The sequence below is a fragment of the Sparus aurata genome, chromosome 3 (assembly GCF_900880675.1).
Source record: "Sparus aurata chromosome 3, fSpaAur1.1, whole genome shotgun sequence".
Taxonomy (NCBI): domain Eukaryota; kingdom Metazoa; phylum Chordata; class Actinopteri; order Spariformes; family Sparidae; genus Sparus; species Sparus aurata.
Window position 1 is genome coordinate 30,938,013 of NC_044189.1, and position 12,923 is coordinate 30,950,935.

General features: G+C 39.6%; 1 protein-coding gene and 1 long non-coding RNA gene across 5 annotated transcripts in view; one reads left to right on the top strand and one right to left on the bottom strand.

Annotated features, from left to right (window-relative positions):
• The window catches only part of bzw2 (basic leucine zipper and W2 domains 2), a 78,721-nt gene that overhangs the window by 15,685 nt on the left and 50,113 nt on the right, over window positions 1-12,923 (bottom strand). The gene's annotated exons all lie outside the window — the stretch shown is intronic.
• Window positions 1,233-2,541, top strand: LOC115579400 (uncharacterized). Its single transcript, XR_003983641.1, has 3 exons — window positions 1,233-1,433; window positions 2,148-2,213; window positions 2,303-2,541. It is a non-coding gene; the product is annotated as an uncharacterized LOC115579400 (long non-coding RNA).

A 12,923-nucleotide genomic window follows, 5' to 3' on the forward strand; every position in this document is an offset into this window, starting at 1 on the left:
TCAGTTGTTACATTTTGTATGTGGGTGAGCAGAGGTGGCAAGTAACAAAGTAAAAATACTTTGTTACTGTACTTAAGTAGATTTTTCAGGTATCTGTACTTTACTTGAGTATTTATTTTTCTGACGACTTTTTACTTTTACTCCCTACATTTAAAAACATTTTTTTGTACTTTCTACTCCTTACATTGTCAAAACAGGCTCATTACTTTTTTTTTTTTTCTCTTTTCCCCCGCGGTTGACGACATGACGTAAGACGTAACTACCTGGAGAGGGAAAGTCAACCGCAGAGAGAAGCGCCGTGAGTTACAGGTTGTGTTAAAGAGAAAACTTGCAGCAGCGACATGGAGGAAGAAAGTGAACCAACCAGGGAACGACGACGCATCATATCAGAAGCAAGACATTCCCCATTCATGACCTTATTTAAGAGAACTGTTTGAGGTTGTCGGCTTCAAGAATGATTCATGGCGAATGCGTTGTGTCCTGTGCCAACCTAAAAACTATGAGCTTCTGGCGTTCAAGAACTCTCCGTCAAATCTGAATAAACACATCCAGGCAGTGGCGTGCGCAGACTTTTTGAAGGGCAGGGGCGAAAAGAAGGGCACTTTAGCGCGCGGTTTGGCTCCCAAGAGGGCAGTTTATCATGTTTTAACCAGCCAAGGGGGCAGTTTAGTGTGTTTTGCCAACCAAGAGGGCACTTTGGCATGCTTTTCTGGCTCTCAGGAGGGCACTTTAACACGCGTTTTGGCTCTCAGGAGGGCACTTTAGCGTGCGTTTTGGCTCTCAGGAGGGCACTTTAGAGCACATTTCTCAACAATTGGGCCATGAGGGGGGGCGACTGCCCCCTGCCCCCCCCTTGTGCACATCACTGCATCCAGGTAAGGTGTATTTTCAGTTGTTATCATTAGCTCATTTAGTATTTCTTGTAGGCCAGTTTACGTTAGCAATGCTATGGGAACACATTGTTTTGATACTATAGCGCTAACACTAGCTAGCGCTCGGTTAAAAAAAACAACAACCCAATAATCCTCAATTTATTGCCGTCTTATGGACGTGCAGATCATGTCTATATTGCGTATTATTATCATTTATATTATTATTATTATCATAGGAGTAGTACTAGTAGTATGGACATGATTATTTTGTGATTAAACATTATTTTTGAATAAAAGTAATGTTTTTGTTTGTTTACATTTTCCAGTTTTTCTTTTCTAAAACAGTGTAATTCTGTTTAATACAAAAATATATATATACATACAGTCAACGCCATTTTGATTGGCTGAGGCATTGCGTCATTACAACGTACATCCTAATAGCCATTCCCATTGGCCCAGGTGTTTGTCTTCGTTTGAAGCAATTGGCCGCTCGGCTCTGTGCACCGTTGACCTATACAACAACTTACAGCAGTCCGAAAATCAGCGTCCACTAAATTGCAGGTAAGTTCGGTCAGCTCATAGACCCATAAGTTAATTTTATGTTCATTTATGCATTTATAGCGTTTGCCGTTTCAGCTTTGTTGTGTTAATCTACTTCAAATCTGTTGTCGCTATAATTAGCATTACATCTCCTAACGTTAGCTTTTGAACACAACCAACTTTGTTCACAACTAAGCCGGCGAAAAATCAATACATAGAGTGATGCGCTTGAGCCGTGGGCTTTTACCCAACCATCGTCGGCAACAGGAGCCTCCAGTGTTAACGAGCAGGAGGGCCATTGTGGTGAGCTGGGAAGCGGGTGTTAGCAGCGGATGTTAACCGCTACCACTCGTCGAAGTTAGCATAAAGCTACCTCATCACAACGGCCATCATACTTGTTAAGTTACCGGTCAAGGCTTTTTTGTCGGTGACGGCCATGTATGGGTCCGTGGCTCCAGTGCTTCACTCAGACTGTAGTTATTTTTCTTTGTGGTGCTGCTGCTGACAGAGACGTGCCTGCACTTGCTAACATCCGGGACAGCTAATGGGGCTAGCAGCACAACAAAACAAAACAAAGCAAAATACTAATATACAGGCGGGAGGAGGGGGAGCTTCAGACACAACCACGTGGGGGTTCGCAGCCAAATGCATAACAATTTAGTGCAATGGAGCTCTGAGTTCAGTATTGTAAAGCTTTAGTTGGGTGTTTCTAAATCAGTCTTATCCTTTTGTCAGGTGGTGTTTGGTCCTCTTTTGAAAGTGGAGTGGGGTTTCCAGACCTTTGGAAGCCACCTAAACAAGGTACAGATTGTGACCTCATGCTCCTTTGCACACACCCAGTCAAATAAATTGTAAGACTAAACTGACTTATACTGCATCTGTGTCTACAGGTGGCTATGAAAATGAGAGAATGGCGAAAACACCTAAGAGACATGGATGAACTTCTACGTTATGACAGTGAAGATGGACATCAGAGCATTGACATTAATATCGATGTTGTGGCTGGGAGTTGTAGCAGTGTAGTTGTAGCAGTGTGCCTGGGACCCCACGCAGTTTAAAGGAGTCATCACCTGGTTTTTTACATATCCAGTCCCTCTTGGATCGCTTTGGATCAATTCTTAAAACTTATTAGAACATTTTTTTTGTTAAAAAATCAAACATAGAGCTTGTTCTGACACTTTTTCATACCGCGACTTTCTCACGCGAGATTATGCGCGAGGTTTTGACCGGTCCGGATGTGCATTGTATTAATATGTAATGAGGCGCGCGTTGATTAGCCGCAGGAAGGACAGAGCCGGAATGGGGGGCTAGCCTGCATGCACACACTGGCTGTGTCCAAATTCAGGGGCAGCATCCTTCAAGGACCCGTCCTTCGCCGCCAGCAAAGGCAGGGTCCTTCAGAGAGACCTGCAGGCAGCGTCAGCCTGTTGTGAAATTGAACAGTCTACCCTCGCAGCATTTCCTGGTGGCGTCACCAGATGTTCCCGCCCCGACCCGCACCTCACTATTTCTGGTGAGGTAAGGTCCGCGAAAGTGACAAGACGAGTAGTTTGAAAAGTTTGACTGTCAGATCTGTTTGAGCTGCAGGAATTCCTGATTTCCTTTTTAATCCTCGTGCTTGTGGAGGAAGAGTAGAAGCGGCTCTGGTTTATCTCGGGCTGAGAGGACCGTGGAGAGGTGAACCTGTTATTGAACCCACAGTAATGTTATCAAAATAATCATTATTAGCTAGCTAACAGTATGGGCTCATTAACATACCGATACATTACGTTAATGCTGACATGTAAACTGCTGATTGCAACATATGGTTTTAATTTATATTTTAAAGGCATTGTATTTAAAATGTTTGGTAGATAGTTTTGTTTGTTGTAATTTATTATGATTATTATTATTATAATATGAAAGCAGTATGAAATTATAATTCTTGCCTCTTTCTTAAAACATTCTTAGTGACATGGCAGCCGTGGATGGAGTCAGAACTGCAGACCCAGTTGATGGAGGATGTGGTGGACAGAGGAGACTGGACCCCCAAACACCCTGAGTACCGACCCAGATGACGTCCCACTGACACCATCCAGCCCAGCAGCACTGCAGGGACTCCTGCTCAGCCTGTTACTGTCCATCATCTGTTACTGTTTTAATATTGTTTTTAATAATAATTATTTTTGTTAATAGTTAATAATAATCTGTAAATAGTTATTTATGCTGTAATTTTGTAAATAGTCATAAATGTTAAGACCTTAATAATAAAAGAAAACATTCAATCCCTTGTTGTCCCTGAAAAGTAGCACTTGATGCCGTTTGCTGTTATAAATTGTACTTAAGCTTTAAATACCGAATGGAATAGACAATGTGTAACAATAAAACAATATTTTATTTCATGAATTATATAAAATGAACAATTATGAACAAATAATTTAAAAATAACTCATACATTTAACTAAATAACAGAAATAATATAAGGATTGTCCTCTGGAGCAGAGAAGAGCCTCTCCATCCTCTCTGCAGCCTCATGTCCTTCTTCATCCTCCCTCCTCGAAGCAAGAGAAAAGGTAAACTCAAGATCACATTAACACAGGGATGCAAAGATTTACAAAAAGTGACATCAGGACTGACAAATCGGCTATTTATTATTTATTATTATATATTATAGCCATACTCCCGTCCAGCCGGCGGAATGTTTCGCCCTGTGAACAAATATTGTTCTGACTTCGGACAGTGATGAAGCTTCTCTGTTTACTCCCTAAAACACGATGAAATGTGAAACACACCAAAGAGTTCTAATACAGCAAAATAATATAATCATAGGGATAATAATCATAAAAACATAGCTCTTTATTCCAACGTTTAACTAGACTTTACACGGATCACAGCCTGATCTAAATCTGTTCATCTTGGTCCATTTATGTACATGAAGTAAAACGAGTCTATAACATCTCCGCAGTCACATACGATATACGATATAAGTCAACCTCTGAACGTCTAATGGTTGAAAGTAAAAGGGATTAAGTTGAGCATTACCAACATATTTTAACTGATATTTTGAGGTTTTAACATATCTGGCGTTTGACGCTCAAATGACTAAAAACGGAGTATAGACCCAATACTTACATTTGAATGCGAGATCTGCGCCACTTGAGGTCACCATTATTTATTTATTTATTTATTCTCTTTAGGCGCGGAATGAATCTTGGGCAATTTGTAGCCGCGAGGGATAGTAGCGGTGTGTCCTCCAGGAACAGGCAAAAGAAGGAGGCATTTGTGGGGAGCATTTGGAGCACACTTTGAATTTGGACAGGCTTCGTGCGGCTTAGTGTAATTGCACTTCAAATACGCACTCCGAAGGATGGTGCCCCTGAATTTGGACACAGCCACAGACTCCAAAACATAAACAGCCCCTTGTCATGGCGCACACACTAAATGACGAACCTTACGGAATTCAGGCATTTATGTACGAGCCGGAGTCGGAACCCGCACGGGAGAGTGAAGAGGCAGAGACGGTGGAAGAGACACGTTTACAGCAGGATGTCTCTGAATGGTAAAATCTTTTTTTTTCCTTATTACTTTTCACACTCGTGTTTTACGTGTAAGACCTGAGTTTTAATGCTGGCGGTCACGATGTATGGCGTGAAAATGACAGAGAAATAAGCAGATTCGGCGTGCTCACTCTGGCTGAGGACGGCTGTGAGCCGATGCATATGCAAGTAGCCTCCTGTGGTAACGTCACCACAGGAGCAGAGTCAAAATCTCGTGCTTTAGGAACGCGCACTATTGTGCGCTATTCCTATTCGGAAAAAGAGCCAAAGCGAAAAAAATAAGCCACTTTAAAACTCCAGCTTTTCAGGCAAGTTTCAACAGAATATGCATGATTTAACGAGAGAAATTGCGATTTCCGGGTGATGACTCCTTTAACAAGTGACAGCGTTCCTGAGACATGACATGGTTTTGATTTTGACACTGATGTGGACTGTTTGTCCACTGACTCTGAATATGAACCAAATGATGATGAAGCCGAAGTGATCAGCAGCCTTGAAGATGACCTGAGACAGTGGGCTACAGACAAAGGGAATGTGTGTTTGAAAATTAACCATTTATGTGTGGAAAAAAAAAGCCAGATTTTTGTTTATTTTCACAAGATGAATCTGGTAAGCCCTTTAATTTTTCTGTGTTCAGTTTAATTTTTACCCCAGTGTTCACACTTAAAAAATAAATAAATAAATAAAATATAGATATATATATATATATGTTTTATATTTTAATTGTTCTTATGTTTGCACATAGTCACTCAGGACTAACCCTATTTTTGTAGTACAGACCAAAGAGGTGTCATTTTATTTATTGTATTTCACCACTTTGTTTTTTTCAAACTTAATGGAGGGTTATGCTGCCTGCTGTTAGCCTAGTTACTAGTATTTCTCAACTGAGTCCTGGAGATTGGATAGTGATTTATTATTTTTAACAGCATGCCACCTTCTGAAATGGGACTACATTTATGCATAGAAACTAGAAGCAGTACAGTATAAAAACAATGTCTAATATGAGTTCTAATTTGACGTTGAAATGACGTCCACAAAGACCATATTTGGACTAGAAATAGCTCCTGTACGGAGGTACTGTGGACGTCATAAATGGACGTTAAGTGTACGTCGAAAAAAAGACGTCATCTGGAGTAACAGTCTGCACCTTGAGGTGACCAAAATTAGACGTGCAAAAATGACTTGGAAAAGACGTCGTTTGGACGTCTCTCTGCGCAGGTGAAGTGGACGTCATAAATGGACGTAAAGTGTACGTTGAAAAAAAGACGTCGTCTGGAGTAACAGTCTGCACCTTGAGGTGACCAAAATTAGATGTGCAAAAATGACTTGGAAAAGACGTCGTTTGGACGTCTCTCTGCGCAGTGGGCTGTGTCTTACTTGTGTGTATTGTCACTCCTACAGAAAGCACGTGAGTCACTTGGAGAGATACAAAAACCTCACTGCACCTTCCTTGAGGAGGAAGTTGACCTCAGATGAAGGCCTATCCAAGCAGCATAAACTGTAGGAAACCAAGCTAGAGTCCTACCTGGCCTGCCCGGATGATACATGGATGCCCTGAAATCTTTCCCAGCAGTCTGCAACGTGTCACTGAAGCTCAACACACCTCTACCTACCTCAGCTGCCTGCGAGAGGCTTTTCAGCACTGCAGGACTGATTTTCAGACCCAAAAGTACATGCCTGGATTCAAAGAACTTTGAGAACCAGATCGGCTAAATAAACAATTTTGGGATTCCTGTAGAGATGAGTGAATATCTCACAAAGAAAAACAACTTGATTAAACTAGTTTCCATGTTGATCATAATGTTTTCAAGTTCTGTTGCTGAAATGGAAAACTGATTTGCACTTTGGCGTAAATTAAGCCTGTCAAAACAAAAGTTTTTCTATAAAAGTGTTAAAAGATACAAATTCTGTTAAAAGTAATATGTTAAGTATAGTATTGAGAGTACCAAAGCTGTTATAAAGCTGAATTATCTAGGTGCTCATGGAGGACCTCTGGTCAATTCAGTCTTGATTATTCTGTCTGAAATTTAACTTGCAGCAAACAGACCAGTGATTTATTTATTTTTCTCTGTACCAGAACTGTGCAGGTTGTTAATAAAGGAAAAAAACTACCCTATTTTGTGAGCCAAGAACTTTTCGTTTTGTTGAGTTATCAAAAGAGGTATTGTGTATCATTGACGGCAAAAAATATTTTTTACTTTTTACATTTGTACATTTCAGAGCCTGTACTTTTTTACTTTTAGTAAAGGAGCTGAATCAGTACTTCTACTTTTACTAGAGTAATTTTTTACACAAGTATCTATACTTCTACTTAAGTACCAAATGTGAGTACTTTTGACACCTCTGTGGGTGAGCCATTTACAGCCCTTCCAGAAAAATGCAGAGTTTTTTTGTGATTGTTGATTATGCGGCACGTTTTCTTAAAAAATGCGATGGAATATGCGGGATATTTATGCAATTTTATGCAATGAAATTGCGGGAAATCGCAAAAATTGCGGGACCTTGCAAAAACTGCGGTTTGATGAAAAAGAGAAAAAAAGAGATTCCCCCAACGCCCTGTTCTCACTAGGCTACTACCTTAATGTTAAGAGTCATTTCTTATTACTTCCTATGATAAGCAAGCTTACTACATCACAGAAAGTGCTGGGAATATTTAAGTTCTCAATGTGTTTTATTTCAGACCTTAATAAACACATGGCTCAAACTTACAAAACATTGATGAGTCAAACAAGTTCTGTAGCTTTAAAAAAGGAATATGCTACAACTTCTGTAAAAATGAATAAATAAAATATAAAAAATTAAATGTGTGCTTCCTGTTTTACAGAGGTAGCTATACAAAACAGACATCTTCTGTTAAAATAAGTGAAATCTCTTACTGTAACGTAAATTTACGTACTACTAATATACTTCCAACTGTAAGGTTTTTGAAACTAGTATGAGTTTTTTGTTGGCAAATGAAACTGATGTGCAGGCTTCATCATGGCTTCATCGCGGGGTTTGCAGCTTTTCGATGATGTTTCTTGTCGCGTAATTACGTCGCTTCATAACGTTCCCATGGCAACAGGGGAAAATGGCTGCTCTTGTGTGAAGTAAATGCAACATTTTTCAACTTTCTGTTAAGATATATGTGACTTTTTTTAAACGAAAATGCGGGGATTATGAAATCATGCAAGCCCTGCATATTTTACGCGGAAATCGGCAATTTATGTGCCGAAAGTGTGGTGTATTTGAAAAAATGCGGCCCCCGCATAAATATGCGGACTGATTACTGACTATTATTATTGGCTGATTATGTATTGAATTGTGCGATCGCATAACCGCGTTTTTCTGGAGGGACTGCATTTAGGCCAGTTTTCACTAAACATATAAATCTGAGTTCTTCTCTGTATGCGTATGGAGTGTGGTAGTATAGTACGGAGCTAATGAGCTTCGGGGCGCCGAGCACGGAGCATTAGCCCCAGTTAGCACAACAATACAGCAGTGCTCCAGTCTGCTCCCCGAGCTCTGTGCCACCATACCTCTGTACACGCATACAGAGACCGGACAATAAAGGAGAGTGCTTGGAGAAAATCCGAGAGGAAGTTGGACTACTTGCTAAGTTATGAAAATATGTGTCAGCGTTGTGGGTCACATCTGTTGTTGTTCAATTCCGTTGTTGTTCAATTCCGTTGTGACTTTTGTATTTGTGTTGTGGCTTTTGTATTTGTGTTGTGACTTTTGTATTTGTGTTGTGGCTTTTGTATTTGTGTTGTGACTTTTGTATTTGTGTTGTGGCTTTTGTATTTGTGTTGTGACTGTCATGACTGTAGATCTGTTTGTTGTGTTCTTGTCTGGTTTTGTCTTGTGGTTTCTTGTATTTGATTTCCATGTCTTTGTATCTTGTCTTGTGTCCTGTTTTTCCATGCCCTCATGTGTCCTTTACGTTCTCCTGTGTATTTTCCTTATGTTCTTCCCTCTAGCTCCCTCTGTCTATTGTGGTGTTCCCTTCATGTTCTCATGTGCTCCTCCCCTTCGTTATCTCACCTGTTGGTCCACCTCACCTGTTCCTCGTCTTGTCATCAGTGTCTGTGTATTTAGTCTCTGTGTTCCCTTCACTCCTTGTCTGGTCATTGTTCTTGTCAGCCTCTGTCTTTGTCCATGCTCCAGTTCTTGTGCCTCCGCCTATCTGTTCCTTGTTCCCCCATGGTATGTGTTTTTGGATTTGAGTTTTGCATTTTGCCTTTTGATTTGAACTTTGTGCTATTTGGTTTGTACTTTGTCTTGCTGTTTTTGGTTGCTACTTTGCCTTGCTTTCATTTGCTACTTTGCCCTTTGCCCCCGTTTCTGCTTCTGTTTTTTGTGTTCAGCTTTAAAATAAAGCTCGCTTTTTGTTTCCCCATATCCTTGCCTCTCGTGTGTAACTGCATTTGGGTCCACCTTCCCCTTATCCTTAGTCTCCCCTTTAAGCCAACCCTGACAGTGACTTTTGTATTTGTATTTGGCCTGACACCTCTGGGCCACCGTAAGGTTCCCCTTAATATCTACAATAATTTCTTTTTTGAGAGGGTGGTAATTAATTTTTCTCTAATTTAAATAAAGCAGTAGGTAAAGGGATTCCAAGGGGAATTTAGTTTGTAGCCTGAGTGTGACCCTTATTCATGCAGCACTGACATCAGCTCAGGTAAGGAGTCTGTTGGGCTTGAGAGATACACATGAATGTTGTCAGCAAACGAGGGCAAATCCTGGCATATCAATACGGATATTTTGGGTATAATTTTTTTCAAGTAAATGATAAAATACATTTGTAGTCCAGGTTTTGTACACTAATTGGTCTGTAGTTTGCACACCAGTTAACTTTCCCTTCTTTGGGTAACTGAGCTGATCGCATCCTTCCATGATGCTGGAATCTCCCCCCTTTCCAGAACCCGATTAAACGTACTCAGTAGAAAAAGTGTCAGGGCCTCTTTCAGAATTTTATACCACTTTGATGTAAATTCACCCACTCCTGGGGATTTATTGGCCTTCGATGTGGCTATAGCAGAACAAGGTTTTACTTTTTTAACTGTTAAAGAGATTTATTCTGGTCTTCACTGAGGGTTGACGAGTTAAAAAAATTGAGTGTCTGCATTTTTGGATGGTTGTCGGTCCGAAGTTGTGAATATAATTTTTTACATAATATTCCTTAAAACAATTTCTAATTTCCCTGATTTGATGGTGGACATCCTTAGTTTTTGGGTCTCTTATCTAATATATTAACTAGGGCCGGGAACTTTAATGCGTTAATTACGATTAATTAATCACACATAAAATAACGTGTTAAAAAAATTAACGCATTTTAATCGCACTAATTTTTGCACCGCGGAACGTTTCTCACTGGATGAGTTTCAGGGGTACCGATTATACTGGAGCACCAACAAACGTTCATGCATATCGTTCATGCAGTGTTGGGCAGTAACGTCGCTACAAGTAGCGGCGTTGCTAGTTTAACTACATTTCTCAGTAGCGTGGTGGTAGTGTCGCTACTTTCTGAGTGAAATAGCTTTTCAGTAGCTTAGCTCTTTTATTGACCAAGTAGCGCGGTAGCGTCCACACAAGCTACATTTTTATGAACACCTCTGAAGTTAAGCGCAGCGGAGCTTTCTGTTGCGGTCTGAAATGAAAGGATAAGTCGGTGATGCCACCGCCACACATGGCCGTGTATGTGGAGCCGACAGAAGCACTTCCGTATGACGGTGACACCACGGACTAATCCTTGCATACAACGTCTCTGCTGCACGGGAATACAGACAGGTTAGCTTCAGTGAGTTACGTTACTTGATGGAAAGATGGCAGAGGGGTAGGAGGACGGAGACGAGTTGATCCCGAGGGATGCAAAAGACAAACTTGAATATTAAACAAATACAGTGACAGAGAAACATTACTCTGAATTGTTACTTTTGTAATTTTTAACCAGCACAGGATACAGCAAAAATTCAATTTCTACAAAACCAAAGTATGGTGATTAGTCAAAATGATTAGCTTAACATGTATGTAGATATAGCTACTACTACAGAGTGGGCTTAATAAAAATACCACTTTTGAAACTGCCAGTTATATGAGACACTGGTTGATGGATGGAGTACTTTATTAATCTCAAAGGGAAATTAAAGTGTTACAGCCACTTGACATAAATCAAAATACAAAAACAATGAGGTAGGTAAAAGAAACAAATACAATTAAAAGCTGAATTATATACATTTACTAAATAGACTAACTCAAATATCAAATATAAATTATAAAGCTGAAACTAGAAGAATAGAAAACCTTAACGAAAACTACAACTATAATATACTATTTGCTGTTTAATTATGTTAATATGCTACAGTGTAGGACACTGTCCATTAGTGTAAGTCAGGTGGATATTGCTGTGGTAGCAAGGTGAATGTCTGTCCATGGATGTTAGAATTAAGTGTGCATTGATAGTTGAATAATAAAATATACAAAATAGTGAACGTAACATTTTTGCCTGCTTATCTGTCTGATTGATAGTTTTATTGATCACTGAGATAGCTTTGACTTGGAATGAAGTTGTTCCAATATAAAAAAAAATAGCTTTGATGTAGTTAAGTTACTTTTGCCATTTTGCTGTAGCTTAGCTTGCTACAGTTCTCTGGGGAGTAGCTTTGGTGTAGTGAAGCTTCATTTAATGTAGAGTAACTTGTAGCTTAGCTCACTACTTTTTTCGTGTAGCTTGCCCACCACTGCGTTCATGACTTCAGACAACAACAATGAACGAAGAAGCAGATGAGACCGCTCTGGTTGGCCCCGTGGGTGGGAAATTTTGTTTTAAAAAGCGGACGGATGGCAGCGTAGATAAGAGCATGGTTGTGTGCAAATTATGCAAGAAGGAGTTTGCGTATCACCGCAGCATATCAAGCCTCAGATATCACCTAAATGCTAAGCAACTATTTATTATGTTGTTGTTGCAACTGGCAGTTTATGTTGAACTGTTTATTGTTTTGGCCAAGGTTATTTACAGAGAGTTGGACTGAAATTGATTTGTTTAGATCAACTGTTGGTAAAGTCTGTTATGGCCTCTGAAGATAGATGTTTTCTAATAGTCAGGGTTTCCAATGTTCTGAATGTACTTGAAAGTATTGTGTTTTACTTAAAAAACAAAGTGTTATAGTTTACAGAAGGTCTACCTACCTATAGGCTACCTGAATCTCTGAAATGTATTCCTAAATAAGCTATTGCTACACTTTATGGCAAAAATTGCACTGGTCTGTTGGTCCCAAACAATGTTTTGTTGCTTAAGCTTCTGTATTCAGTCATTATTCAATGGTATACTAAAATCCATGTGAAAAAAATTGCTTCTCACTGTTCTCAGGTCAAATATTTATATGTGATTAAAATGCGATTAATTTCGATTAATTAATTACAAAGCCTCTGATTAATTCGATTCATTTTTTTAATCGAGTCCCGGCCCTAATATTAACTAATAGTTTTGTATATTTACTACCCCCTTCATAATGTTTTTGTTTAGTAAATATCAATTTGTTTAGAATTTCTTGAGTGTGTATTTCGTCTGTTGAGTTTTTCTTCTCTTTGTTTCTTAAGGTAGGATGTTACTTTCCCCTCATTGTATGGAGTAAGATCGCTGTCAAAAAGACGTGTGCATGATTCTAACATTCGTATTTGTAATGTTGAACTTTTGTGTGCAAATAAAAATGTTGTACACAAAATTCTATTGTCATATACGCAAGTCTGAGAAATTGTTTGGGTTAGGATTGTTTTTATCTGAGTATGAATCTAAAAGCTGTGAGTGCAAAGTCTTGTGAGCACGACTCTAATTTCTACGACTACGAAGTCTTCACTGTGAACACAAATTCAAGTTTTTGGGTATGAGTAGAAAAGTGTTGAACTGACGTCACGTAGGTCACAGGCAGGTCACAGGGGAAAATAATCGAACCTCGATCACTCCGACCGGTGCACTGTACCTGTCCTCTGTGAGGGG